The 14,516-nt window shown below is 32.6% G+C and overlaps 1 long non-coding RNA gene across 1 annotated transcript; it reads right to left on the bottom strand.

Moving 5' to 3' along the window:
- Positions 1–12,729: 12,729 nt before the first annotated feature.
- On the bottom strand, positions 12,730–14,186 carry LOC147940215 (uncharacterized). The gene is made up of 2 exons (XR_015564720.1): positions 13,985–14,186; positions 12,730–13,739 (listed from the first exon to the last, which is right to left on the bottom strand). It is a non-coding gene; the product is annotated as an uncharacterized LOC147940215 (long non-coding RNA).
- Positions 14,187–14,516: the final 330 nt, after the last annotated feature.

The raw sequence follows: 14,516 nt of genomic DNA, 5'->3' as shown, positions 1-14,516 counted from the left end.
AACAACCTTGCATCGACAGATGCACATAGTACATCGACCGATGCAATCCCTAAACCGGGATTTCGTTTAGGCAGATACATTCTACGGTCTAGGCCAATCTCTGATCGCTTGAATCTTCTCTGGATCTACAACACCCCCTCTGCAGAACACAATGTGACCCAGAAAACCCATCTCAAGCTGCCAAAAACTGCACTTGCTCAACTTAGCAAACAATCTCTGTTCCCGCAGCTTCTCCACAACTGCCCTCAAATGCACTGCATGTTCTTCAGGACTCTTAGAATAAACCAGGATGTCGTCGATGAAAATGATGATAGACACGTCCAGAAACTCCTGAAACACGCTGCTCATCAATCTCATAAACGCTGCTGGCACGTTAGTCAACCCAAAAAGCATTACCACAAACTCATAAACCCCCTACCTCGACCTTCTACTTGACGAACAACACTGACAAATGAATCCCCTGCTCAACAAATCATCTGGTCACTTCCGACACCAACTCACCACCACCCGAATATCAACCCCACTTGCCTGTCCAAGAGCCTCTAGTAACTGGTTCTTAAGGAAACTTCCACAAGATAGCTTATTCCAAAAATAGCTTTTCCGCTTGGCAATTCTCCGCAGCAAATCATTAATACGAGCGTAATAAAACAAATAAGTACCATACGTTCGCATATTCTGATTCACCGCATCAAATGCATTTCAGGTCGCTAACTCAAACCACTTGACTTATTCCCTCCAACAAGCTTACCAAAACCTTGAATCTTGCAACCTTGTCCATCTCCAATGAACTTCATCCAACATCTTCGCAACGATTAGATTTTCCTGCCATGAAGGCTTCTCGTGAACTTATGTATCTGGCAAACATGCCTTTCCCGGCTCATACCTGCTGCAACTCCCCTTCCCGGGACTCCAGCACTCCCGGCCGCACAATCCTGGTGCAACAGCCACACATTCATTACCGCTCCGGTCAGAAAACCCTGACCCACTGGTCAACACATCCAAAACCCAAGATTAAACCACCAGTATTCTCTCGAGATCTACATTCAGTTGTTACGTTTATACTCACGTCCTAGGCACTGCTTGCTTCCAACTCTTCCACCCTTAGGTCGCAACCTTCGAGCCATACTGATCTCACTCTCAGACCATCGTCTTCGAGTTATACCGTCTCACTCTTGGACCATAATCCTCAAGATCTTGGTATCAGAGGAACTAATCATCCCCTCTGCCACTCTAGGAGCCCACAGCCCCTCGAGCTATCGGTATTCTGGGAAAACCACCATCCCCTCAGGAGCAACAATCCTTAAAGACTATAAACATCTTTCGACAAAAGGTACTTCCCGTGGTACGAGTATAACATTACAATGTTACACCTACCCACTCAACTTCTAATATCCAACTGAATTACCCACCAAACTGAGAAATATCTACCCAATTACATATGTCCATCTATCCGCCTCTCTAGGCTCGATACCTCTCGCGAAGAATCTCGCACCGGTCAGCCACACATTCATTACCGCTCCAACAGTACGCCAACAGATCCGCCAAGCAATCATCTCGACCTTGGGCTCCACCTGCTGTAATCCCACACATGGGTTCCCAGCACCCCCGGCACGCTCACCGGCTAACCACCTCTGGTCCCTCCTGATACGCTTGCGAACCTTTGACGTACCTCCTCGTGGAACTCTGGACCACACACTCGCTGGCCTCGGGACCCGCCCGACCATGACCACAACCACGTCCCCGTCCACGAGCAACAACTCAAACACCTTTAGCCACTGCACTTCCAAGAACAGAGGCTAACAAGCAATCTTAACATAATACAAAAACAAAAAAAACCAAAAATCATCGTGGAATCACACTGTAAGCTCGAAGATGATGTTCTAGGACACCATGCCACACACAATTGACTAACTCACATAATCAATCAAAGCATGCAATCCCAACATCAACAACAGAAACGTAATGAACCCAAACCTAGAACCGTAAGGGCTCTGATACCAAACTGAAACTACATGACCCGTTTATTTTTAAATAATTAAATAATAATAATAATAATAATAATAATAATAATAATAAAAAATATATATAAATAAATAAATAAACTACAACTAGTGGTCCCATATCCACTAGTCACCTAACCACAATCATAACCAACAGCGAAAATAACCAATACCAATATCCAATAAATATCCAATAATAAGACCAATATTATAACATAAACAATATTCAATATTCAACCAATAGGAAACATAGAACCATCAACCTAGCAATGTTTCTAATGACCCAACTCTAGCAACCTAACAATGCCAGACAACAACCAAACGAGTCCCTAGAACATCCTCATCTTCATTGCCTTGATTCCACGATCACACTTTGCCTTTACCTGCACCACAAACACAAATTACAATGCATTAGTCTTTTATAAACACTCAGTAAGGCAATCCTCCCATCTATTGGGCTATACACACAAGCAATAAAGACATCTCTAACCATCAACCAACAATCAACAATCAACAATCAACAATCAACAATCAACAATAACTAACCAGGACTCTGTATTGACCAACACCAAGCATGCATCGACCGACACCAGTACGGGGTTGCGTCGGTCGATGCATGAATCGACCGATACTCCCATTGCATCGACCAACGCATGCTCGACATAGCACGAAAACTCTAAGGTTTTACGCACTGTCCTCGCACTTGTATCGACTGATGCACATGCCGAACATCGTTTTCTCCCGAAGCTTCTTGCCGGATCTTTGTCCCTACAACCACAAAACTCGATCCCAAGCCACAAGAAAGATTCCCAACGTCCCAAATAACATTTTAACAAGCCAAACAACACATAAACCAGCAGATCAGAGAAATTTCCAGCTTAGATAAGCCATGGTCATGCACTTACCTTTGCCAAGACGATTCTGAACCTTAAACAAGAAAGAAAACCCTTCCAGGAAGCTCCTACAACGATCCCAGCTACAGATCTCTACAGGAACAGCTTCAAACTCCCAAAATCTCACCAAGAACACTTAGAACTCTTTTGCACTCTTCTTTTCTCTCAGAAACGGCTAAACTCGTCGAATGAGACAAAACACTCGAGTTAAGGGTTTTCCCTAACCCATAACGCAGCGTTTAACTTAAACTTGTCCGTACTAAACCGGCTATGCATCAACCGATACACATAGTGCATCGACCGATGTAATCCCTAAATTGGGATTTCGGTTCGCGGATGTTACAAAAATCTCTTTTAATACTTTAGAAATTTATGTGGTCAAACGAGATCACATGTATGTTACTTCAACTGGTAATTATGGAAAAAAAACAAACAGAATAACTCAAAAAAGTACTTCTAAGTGGTATCCATAAGGAAAATGTTGTTAAGAATAGAAACAAGCAATTTGGAATTGTATTTTAAGTAATAATTTTTAATTTATTTAGTTTTCAACTTCTCAATTAATTAATTTTTTTCTAATTAATTTAGAATTTAGTTAAGAATTTTTTTGCTAAAATTAAACAGAGGATTATGCCTATATGGTATGTTAATGTATATTTTTATGTGTATTTAATTTTTTTTTTGGAATATTAAGAATGTGTTATAGTATGTGTAATATTTTGTAGTTCATATACTAAATAATTTATAAGTTAATTTTTCAAACTATGATTACAAATCTAATAGTTTTAGTGTTAGTTCTATAGTCCAAATCCGCCATGCTAGGCGGGTCACGCAACATGTTCAAAAAATTTAATCCGCAAAAACTCATCATACGAAACCCGTGAAAGTAAAAATAGTATGTGAAGCTAAAATTCACTTTTTATCAAATCAATTTTTCAAATTTTTATCAAGTAAAAATATAACTTTTACAACTAAATGTTTTATTAAAATCTATATCTTATTTGATACATGAGAGATCAAATAAAATAACAAAAAGACTCATTACTATTTTCATGATTTTGGTACTTTATATATAATAATTATATCTATATAACCTGATATTTTTGGATTTTCACCAATATATCACATTAATATATACATACATACTTCAATAGTTGCTGATCCGTTTTTCACCAATATATCAGATTAATATATACATACAGACTACAATCTATATATACATAATTAAAGACAAAAATATGAATTGAGTATTATAAGAAGATATGGCATTAAAACAAAATTATAGAAAACAATTTAGATTTTTATAGAGTTTTCTTAAAAATAATTATATTCATAATACATTATCATTTTGCTTCAATTTCGAGATTTTAGCTATCACATTAACTATATTTTGTTATAAATCATCTAATTTGGAAACTAAGAAATTATAACCATAAAAGATTTTAAGTGTAATTACCGATTTTGTTTTAGTTAGATATGTTTCTTATTATCAAAAAATTCAATTGTATTTTTAATATAGATAAAGAATTATAGTTATTATCAAAAAAATATAACATAATTTGCATGAATTAAGAAAAAACAGAAAAAAGTTTAAAAACGAAAACTAAAACTTCTCTATTTTTTATTATTCATCTTGTTCATGTTGATGAAGATATATTTTATACAAACCAAACTATTTGTGAAACTAAAATCATTAAACATAAAATAAACAATAATTTTTTTTGATAAAGTAAAATAAAAACTAATGACTTAACTGTATAACAAAACCTTATATGTGAGAACTGAAATGAAAACCATCACAAAAAAAAGAATAACTATATTCTAAAATTTCAAGTATATGATATTACAAAATCTTGATAGTGCTCTTTAACCAAAATATATATATATATATATACAATAACCACTCGATTGTTTCTCCATCATTATCTTTTTTCTTATAAAGATTTCCAAGATTTGGAGACAGATCTAAAAATCAAGAACGAAAAAGTGTTTAATGGTTTTTAAGGGTTATATAATTATGATTGCTGATATATAATCGAGGTTTAGGTGTATAGTATTTATAGGGTGAATATGGTAGGGATATGATATCTTTTGGAAGCAAACTGATTAATAATGCCGGCTCGATTGGGTCCATGGAGGTCTTTGAGATCGATTAAAGGGATAGAATCGCCGGAAGTTGCAACGTCGGACATGTTTGGACGGTCAGAGACTGGTCGGACGTAGTTTGAAGGGAGGTGGTCAACGATGGAGGCGATGTCGGTTACGAGGAGCTTTGGTGTTTGAGAGGCAGCCATGATTGGTGTGAAATCTAAAGCGAGGGGATAGAGAAAGAGAGTTAGAGAGAGATATGTTATCACTTATTTTACATAAAGTTACAACGTTTATTTTGTTGGGGCCAATTCTAATGTTTACCTTTATGTGTACCATGTATTATTTATTACTACTAAAAGGTAAAAGTAAGATATCAAGTTTTGCATGCTAATAATAATTATAACTATATATATATATATATATATGTGAAATAAGTAGTTGATGGTAGTATATGAAAGAGTTATTAAATTAAATGATTTATATATTTATTTTTCATTTAATAATTTAAAATACGATAATAGTTAATAAAAAATTATGAATTTAAAATTTAAATATGTTAAAATATGGTAATGTTTGCATCAATTTTGGATTGTTTATTTTGCAGAAATTTTTCAAACCGTTGTGATTAGATCGTTGGAAAGTAAATAAAATGTTAAAGAATGAAAGATCAAGGTTCCGAAAAAGATCGAAGTTGCTTTTTGAAAATAATTTAACAATACATATTCAGCAATTATTTAAAAAAAATAGCTAGGATAAGTGTATAAGATTATGTTGGCAAAAAAGTAGAGTTTTTCCCATAAGATGTGAGTTTAGACGTGATTTGATACGAATATCCAAATAAATGACGTCTAAATTTAAAATTTATTATAATATTAAATTATGAGTTAGTTATTATGTGGAAAGTTTCCAAAATTACCGTAATATGGTCGTTGGAAGATATATAGAAAAGTACCAAAAAACAAACTTTTAGGGTTCCGAAAAATACGTGCAGATGTTTTTCAAAAAAATTAATGTTTAAGTGAGATGACTAGACAAGAAACAAAAAGATAAATAAAATAAATGCATAAAATTATGTCGGTGTAAGAATATAAAATAATTATAAATAATTTTTAGTATAAAATAAGTTTAAAAAAATCAGAGTTGAAATAACATTAAGTTAAAAATTTGAATAAATGATGTTTAAATCTTTTTATTTATTAGAATATTCAATTGTGGGTTGGTGTCCAAAATTTTTCTTAAATTGTAGTGATTCAAAATTGTCACAAATTTAGGGCTCCAGAAAATATACCAAAAATTTAATGCTCTTCTTTGACTAGAAATTTAACAAATTAATTAGTTTATCGTCCACGGTACACCGCGCAGGTAAGTTTTTTTTTTAATATAGTATTTTAATACTAATTTTGCTAATATACTCTTTTGTTAATTATAGTGATTTAGTATATAATATGTGGTATACCACACAATAATTTTTGTTTAATACAATCTTACTTAAATGAGTTTGATTCGACATATTTAATATTGTGTTGTTAAAATAGTAAAATGAAGACTTAATTCATATTAAAATATTATATTTATGATAGTTTATTTTTTAGTATTATCAGTTTAATCTTGTAATGTCATATAACCTGTCATGTAATATAACTCGTTTATGTTATTTTGAAAATTTAATATGTTTAAATATTCATAATTTTAAACTTTTTATTAAGTTTAGATATATCAGTTATAGATTATAAATTTTTTCAAATTTTATAATTTACTACATACTCAAATTTACTATATATGTAGGTTGAACACACACTTTTTATATTAATTGAGTAATATATGTTTGTTTAAAAAATTCAAATCACAATATATGAAGGAAAAATATACATTTTTATCAACTTTATGTATTATACGATGATTCACTACATTTAAAATTTAAAATATAAAAGAGATGATAGGAGAATAATTTTTTAAAAAATCTGGAATAAACCTTCTAAATATCTATATTAATTATAGAACATTATATATTTGGATATTTAAACTATTTTAATTTTTTTTGGTTATAAGGATAGTACATAGAGTTAACTAAACTTGTTTGGATATGAATATAAGCATTAAATAGCTTTAAATGGTAAATATTTCCGTAAACATATTTTTGAGCAAAAACTGCTGCAAAAATACTAGTATAAATATGCATAAATATTCTAAAAACTGTTGTTATTGTATTCATGCGCGAAACTCCTAATGCAATTGTAGTATCGTTGATCAGTTTGTTTTGTTTTTAAATAAATTTTCAAATCTACGAAAAAGATAAGATTCAAATGAACAAATGTTTTTTTTTTAAAAACATTTCTACAATCATTTCTCTACAAAATAACGGTTTGACCATTTTCATAATTAGTCACTTTTTAAACTAAAAAACTTGAATTGACAGAGATTTTTGCATTTTTTTTATTTCTAAAAATGGCTTCATGTCCATATCGCTTGCTACCCAAGATGTGATGCAAATCTTTCTCTTCATTCTTTGAAGATGTCTATGATTTTATAAATCTAACTACCTTTCTCTTCATTCCTAATGCTTGGCAGTTAGTTTATAAATTGAATCGTCAACCTTTCTTATTTATTGGACAACATCGCTAGCATGTAATGCTATCGTTGATTTTCTCAAAGACCTTCATATGATAATGATGGAGTCTTCTTGAGACTGTTGGCAATCTAGTTGCTATGATAACAGATGATTCTCTTGTATGGAGGATAAAAAGGCTTCATTGAAGGTAGGAAAAATTGGCAGTTTAATTTCAACTGTTGAAGGATGAAAAGAAAAAAAATTTACTCACATTATTATCAAAAAGATATCTTATTATATTTTTGGTACATAATTGCCCTGTTTCAAAAATCTCCGCCTAGCACCGATTACACCCATAAAATCACTATACCTACTTTCTCTGTTTCGATTAATGACTAATTTTTGCCTAGCATCGATTATCTAATTATGTCTGTCTAATTTGATTATAATCGTATTTCCAATTACTTTCTGCTTAATTTTTTGTTTACCGATTATTTTTGGAATCAAATATAAATTAAATATATTTTTTTTGTTATTTAGATATTTAAATTAAGAGTTTGTGATGTTTTAAAACAGGATTTAATTGTTAACTGCTTTATTATCGTGGTAAAAATGTCATTGATTTAAATCAAACAATCCTAATAATTTGTTTGTATCGACTGACACAATCCTACGTATCATCCACAATGTTATAGTCCATCTCTAAATCTTCAAAAAATTATAAGTAAATAGGATTTGCTGAATTTTTTTAGACCACCGATTAAAAGACGTTATTAATATGTATAATTTAAGTAATAAAATAAGAAACCGCCTTAAGAAAATAAACAAAAATACCAAATATGGTCAAGGGATGAGTATCAAGCATATATATCAAGAGATGGCGTCACCCACTTGACGTCAGGCGAGTAATATCATGCTTTAACTTATATTCCAGATTCACATTATCATGGTAAATAGTATAACAGATTTTGTTTTGTTGTGATTTTGACGTCAACGATCAAATTGGGGTGATCACATCACATCCACCGAACAACGCATCGGAGTTGACATGTAGGGTACCGATTAAGGAAGTGTGTAAATTATATACTATCTAAAATAAAATATCTAATATTCAAACATTTACCATATACCAGAGCATAAGATAATAATTTTTTTTATTGTATTAGACAACTTAAAAACTAAATAATAGTTTTGAAAGTGTTACAAGAATAATTAAACTTTTATTAAAAGTTGTCTTTATTGTAAACTATATTATAAATTTAGAGTTAACAAGTACTTTATTATAATGATAATCAAAAGCAGAACAGATCTAGAAGATAAGTGTATAGATTTAAAAAAAAATTAGAGAGAAGCTAGAAAGAAAATTTAGAGAGATTGTAAAACTTTTTAATACTACATTTTTTTTCTACATAACTCCTATTTATAGAGGGAAGAGACAAAAATAAGGATAGAGAGGTTGGTGACAATTGATGTACAAGTGAACAAGTGTTATATGCATTGTATGAAGGGAGACACTTGTTGTGATGGTTTGCATGAAGAGGGACACTTGTGGTGATATATACTCACACTAATTTTATAACTCTTCCCCTTGAGTATTCATCACCAGTGATGAGTTATATATTGCCTCATTAAAAACCTCATCATGGAACCCCAGTGAGATAAATACCATAACAAAGAAAAAAAGAGTACAATAGTGTAAACTCCCCCTAAAAAAAACTTCACAGATCTCGTAAACGTTGCATTCCAATACTATGAATGTGTTTTCTGAATGTTGAAGTAGGAAGTACCTTTGTAAATATATATGCTGCATTGTCACTTGAGCGGATATATTGGATATCAATTTCCTTCTTTTGCTCGAGTTTTTGAATATAGGAGAAAAATCTTAGAGGTATATGCTTTATTCTGTCGCTTTTGATATAACCTTCTTTGATTTGGGCGACACAAGCAGCATTGTCTTTAATGTTGTTGGCTCTTTACTGGTGACTATTCCACTCGATTCTTGTATGTGGTTAGTCATTGATCTGAGCCATACACATTCCCTCGATGCTTCATGAAGGGCAATTATTTCTGCATAATTTGAGGAAGTAGCAACCAAAGTCTGTTTCTGTGAGCTCCATGAGATTGCAGTTCCTCTAATTGTGAAAACATATCCAGTTTGGGATCGAGATTTATGTGGATCTGATAAATATCATGCATCTGCAAAACCAACTAAACCAACCGAAGAGTTTCTAGGATAGAATAATATCAAGTCAATCGTACCTTGAAGATAACAGAGAATATGTTTTATCCCATTCCAATGCATGTGGGTAGGGGATGAGTTATATCTTGTAAGTAGATTAGTAGCGAATGCAATATCTGGTCTAGTGTAATTTGCAAGATACATGAGTCTATCAATAGCACTCATATAAGGTGCTTTGGGACCAAGTATCTTCTCGTTATTTTCACAAGGTCTAAATGGATCACTATCGACATTCAGAGATCTATTGACCATTTGAGTACTCAAAGGATTTACTTTATCCATATTAAAGCGCTTTAAATCTTTTTCGTATAATTTAATTGATGCACAAATATTCTATCTTGGAAATGTTTTATTTGAAGCCCGAGACAGAATTTTGCTTTTCCAAGATCTTTCATTTCAAACTCTTCTTTCATATGAGTTCTTGCATCATCAATCTTCTTTTGAGTTCCAATTATATTCAGATCATCAACATATACATCAATGATTACAAATCCCGATGGAGATTTCTTTATAAAGACGCATGGGCATCATTATTAACATACCCTTTCTTCAATATGTATTCGCTTAAGCGATTATACCATAGACACCCGGATTGTTTTAATCCGTAAAGTGATCGCTGTAATTTAATCGCACAAATTTTATTAGACTTAGAGTCTAATGCCTTAGGAATCTTAAATCATTCTGGGATTTTCATGTATATATCATTATCCTATGATCCATATAAATATGTTGTCACTACATCCATAAGGTACATTTCAAATGTCTTAAAAGCCGTTAGACTCATTAAATACCTGAATGTAATTGCATCCATGATTGGAGAATATGTTTCTTCATAATCAACTCCAGGTCTTTGAGAAAAACCTTGTGCAACAAGTCGGGCTTTATATCGTGTGATTTCATCTTTCTCATTTCTTTTTCGCACAAATACTCACTTGCAACCAACATGTTTTTTACATCTTTAGATGAAGTGACAAGAGGTCCAAATACACTTCTTTTATTGAGGGAGAGAAACTCAAATTGCATAGCCTTTTTCCATTTCTCCCACTCAGGCCTATGTTGGCATTCTGATACAGACCTTGGATCTGGATCATTTTTTTCATGATCAATCTCTTTAGATGCAGAAAAAGAGAATATTCTATTATCGTTATCTATTTCATCTCTATACCATAATATTCCACTTTGGGCGTAGTTAATAGAAATCTCATATTTTTATGTATCATCCTGATGACTTTTCTCTTTATTTGGTTCTTCTTGAACCTTTTCATCTCTCATTTTCTTTTTCTTTCGGGAAATTTTATCTTTAAAGCCCATTGGCCTCCCCCGTTTCAATTGAACCTTAGGCTCATTAGCTTTGCTTCCATCGAATTCCTCTCTAGGAATTTCAACTCTTTATGGTGCATTTGCAGCGGGGATATATGACTTTGTCACCATTTTTGTATCTATGAACGCATCTGGTAATTAATTTGCCATATTTTGTAAATGTACAATTTTCTGAATTCCAGTTCACGTTGATTTGTAGGAGGATCAAGATATATCAAAGATGGTGTATACCATGTAATATCTTTTGGTACTTGTTTAATTCCTCCCCGTAACGCTGGAAATTCATCTTCATTAAAATAGCGATCGGCAAAACGTGCCGTAAATGTATCACCAGTTTGCGGTTCAAGATATCGAATTATACTCGGTGATGCCTAATCAACATATATACCCAATCTCCTTTGTGGTCCCATTTTGTTTTTTTTGTTGCGGTGGGGCTATAGGAACATAAACCGCACATCCAAAAATATGGAGATATGATATGTTTGACTCTTGACCAGATGCTAATTGTACAGGGAATATTTATTATATGTGCTTGGTCGTATTTGGGCTAATGTCGCAGCATGCAATATAACATGACCCCATACATAAATTGAGAGCTTTGTTCTCAATATTAACGGTCTAGCAATGAGTTGTAACCGTTTAATTAAAGATTCAGCCATGCCATTTTGTGTATGAACATGAGGAACCGGATGCTCAACATCGATTCCTATTGACATACAATAATCATTGAAAGCTTGTGAAGTGAATTTACCAGTGTTATCAAGTCTGACTTTCTTTATGGTATAATCAGGGAATTGAGCTTTCAACCTGATTATTTGGGCAATAAATTTTGCGAAGGCCGTGTTTCGTGTTGTTAATAGAAACACATTTGACCATCTACTAGATATGTCAATCATTACCATAAAATAACGAAACGGCCCGCATGAAGGGTGGATAGGTCCACAAATATCACCATGTATTCTCTCTAAGAATAATGGTGATTCATTCCCAATTTTGGCTGGCGATGGCCAAATATGAGTTTTCCTTGAGAACATGCATCACATGAACACTCATCATATCTAAAAATCTTTTGGTTCTTCAATGGATGACCATTAGAATTTTGCACAATTTTTCGCATAATGACTGAACCAAGATGTCCAAGTCTTTCATGCCATATCTTAAATATACTAGTAAACTTAGAGATTACTGTAACATAAGATGCAAAATTATTTATTTTTGTGCAATACAATCTAGAGGATAACATTGACAATTTTTCCAATATATGTTTCTCCTTAGATGTTATGCAAATATATTCAATGCCATTCTTATTCAGATTCTCTATATGATGTCCATTTCTTTGGATATCTCTGAAACTAATCAAGTTGCTATGAGACTTATAATGCATCAATTTCAAATTTTGTCCCTTTTGGCATTGAAAAGTTGGCTTTTTCAGAGCCTATAATAATCTTTACATTACCACATATAGTGCTCACGCTTCTAGCAGTTTATTTTGAGAGAGGAGAAATTTTTTTTCTCTTTAAGTATTGAGTGCGTTGTAGCATTGTCTGCTAGACACATATCTCCATCCCCAATCTCAAAATTTGATATTTTCTGAGATAAAATATTTATAAAATAAACATTAATAAATAACATAAAGTCTTACAAAAAAGGCTTATTATATATTACAATAAAACTATTATTCAAAAAGACATTTGTTAAAACATAAAGTACATATCAAACTATGACAAAGCATATTATGGCATATGGGCCTTATTCGTATGATTTTCCGTTTTCATAATCAACGAGAAAATCTGCTATATCAAGATGGGGTTCATCGTTTAGGCCATGGAAAAAAGGTCCAACTTCATTAGAGATGACGTTGGTCTCAACATCCCTTTCTTTTGCCTGTTGAGATGCTTGATACAGATCGGCCAAATGTTTTGAAATACGACAGGTTTGATACCAATGTCCTTTCATGCCGCATCTATAACAAGTACGTTTACCTTGTTTCTTTAAAATGCGACCAACATTATTGATTTGAAGATGATTGTTGGTTTTTCTTGCGTTGAAGTCATTAGGAGAGAGACCTCTTACTTTTCCTCTTCCATGACCTCCTCCACGACCGTGACCACGGCCTCGACTGCGTCCGCATCTGTGTCCTCTTCCTTGCCAATTATTATAGCTGGATGTAGCAACATTCACTTCTGAAAGTGGATCTGATCCAGTTGGACGAGTTTCATGATTTATCATCACGAGCTCATTATTTTGTTCAGCATCATGAAGAACTTGCATTAATTCAGAATATCGAGTATACCCTCATTCTCAATATTGTTGATGCATGAGTACATTTGAAAGATGAAAAGTTTGAAATATTTTCTCGATCATATCATAATCGGAAACTTCTTCTCCGCATAGAGCCATCCTTGAAGTGATTCCGAACAAAGAGAAATTGTACTCACATACACTTTTGTAATCCTGAAACCGCAGGTTTAGCCATTCATGTTTGACTTTTGGTAAGATCACATACTTTTGGTGATCAAACCTATCTTTGAGAGCGATCCAGAGATCTGCAGGATTTTATCTCATTATGTATTCATTTTTTAAACCATCGTGGAGATAGTGACACAAGAACATCATGGTTTTTGCTTTTTCCTCTTCTAGCCCCGTTTCTGACGGATAAAAATTTAATATAAATTATATAAAAAAAATTTAAGCTATATAATATATTCATAAATTAAAACAATCATTTTAGGAGGTATAGCCTTCCATATAATTAAAATATATAGATCAAGGAGGCAGAGCCTACCATTAAGATTAAGAAGTATGAATAGTCTTTATTCTATAAATAATACATATAGTAATATGCATATAAACTAATTAAATTTAGACAAATTTAACATAAGCTAAATGTTACCTCAAACTGATGATGGATGGAGAGCTGATCGTGCTGATAATATGTTGTGAACTATATTATAAGTTTGGAGGTAACAAGTACTTTATTATGAGGACAATTAAAAGCAGAAAAGATCTGGAAGATGAGTGTATGGATTTAAGAGAGAAAACTAGAGAGAAGCTAGAGAGAAACTTAGAGATATGGTAAGACTTCTCACTACTACATGTTTCTCTTCTACATGACTCCTATTTATAGAGGAAGGAAACAAAAACAAGGATAGAGAAGTTGGTGACAAATGGTGTGCAAGTGAACAAGTGTTATATGCATTGCATGAAGAAAGACACTTATTGTGATTGTTTGCATGAAGAAAGACACATGTGGTGATGTATACTCACACTAATTTTATAACAGTTTTTGAATTTTATTGTATCAAACAATATTGTTGTGTTGTGTTTTAAAACTATCAAATTCCCAACTAAATTTATACTCCTGCCTTCTCTAATTCACTGTTGACTTAAAAATTGGTATACAAAAAGATAGGACATCATGCCAA

This window comes from Camelina sativa, chromosome 8, assembly GCF_030686135.1.
Source record: "Camelina sativa cultivar CO46 ecotype springtype chromosome 8, ASM3068613v1".
Classification (NCBI taxonomy): domain Eukaryota; kingdom Viridiplantae; phylum Streptophyta; class Magnoliopsida; order Brassicales; family Brassicaceae; genus Camelina; species Camelina sativa.
The sequence above is the reverse complement of the archived record's forward strand: the minus strand, read 5'-3'. Positions and strand labels throughout refer to the sequence as shown.